Source organism: Pseudophryne corroboree, chromosome 5 (assembly GCF_028390025.1).
Source record: "Pseudophryne corroboree isolate aPseCor3 chromosome 5, aPseCor3.hap2, whole genome shotgun sequence".
Classification (NCBI taxonomy): Eukaryota; Metazoa; Chordata; class Amphibia; order Anura; family Myobatrachidae; genus Pseudophryne; species Pseudophryne corroboree.
In genome coordinates, this window is record NC_086448.1 from 78,825,080 (window position 1) to 78,826,098 (window position 1,019).

The window sequence follows — 1,019 nt, forward strand, 5'->3', positions numbered from 1 at the left end:
AACAACAATTTAGTGCCTGCGGTGATCAAAAAGAATTTTTTTAATTTAAAGGTACAGATAAAAGATATAAATGATAGGAAAATATTAATCAAAATGTATCATAAATATAGATGAAAGGCACAAAAATTGTAATTCATAATTGAAAATGTCCAATGACTGATGGTAAACTCCTGGTAGGGTCTTTGTTTGCTAACAAAAAGTAAAATCTAAATATGAAAGAAGTATTTATGAAAATTTAAATGCCAATAGGCATTAATACAAAAACAATTTATTTTTTGCAAAGAATTGGTCAGAATATGAAGTTGAGAGGTTCAGAAGTTGCCCTAACACTTCTGCTGTTTGCGATCAAAGGTCACATCATTACTGCACCTGATATTCCCAAGAGGTCACCCCGCTGGGTACTAATCAGGCTTATCAACGCTTAGCTTCCAAGATTGGATGAGATTGGGCGTTGCCGCTGAAATATGGCAGTAAATGGAACACTAAGACACAAATGAGAGAGTGTATCAAATAGTGAGCAACAAGGGTACTTCTGCTGTCCAGTATCTAGCGCAGATTCTCTGTTACCATTGGCATTGCAGAGAGTGGTCTCGCATCTGGATGAGAGTGTACTGAAATATGAGTGAGATAAGTAAAGAATAGGGAGGGTACCCCGCCTTCTGCTGTCCACTGTCTTATAGATTTATAGCGGACAGTGAATGAGAGAGGTAGGTTTAGGCTCGCCTATTGAAAAGTAAAGGGGATTAAGAAGGTGATACAATGTAATCACCCAGAGGTCAAGGGTAGACAGACTATTAAACTGTATCAACAGGGACCATAAAGATAATCAGAATCAAACTGCATGGTAATAACCCTGAAATACTCAAATAAATGCAGGGTTCTGTTAAGCAGAAAAAACTGCTGGAGACATATACATTTTATGAGAAAAGGACATATAAACAAAACCAAAAACAAAAATTGGTTTAAGAGCAAATTTACAAATTAGGAATCAAGTTAGCAAGTAATAAAGAAGCAATATA

General features: G+C 35.8%; 1 pseudogene; it reads right to left on the reverse strand.

Annotated features, from left to right (window-relative positions):
* Positions 1–357: 357 nt before the first annotated feature.
* Positions 358–476, reverse strand: LOC134931418 (5S ribosomal RNA; annotated as a pseudogene).
* Between the last annotated feature and the right edge of the window lie 543 nt (positions 477–1,019).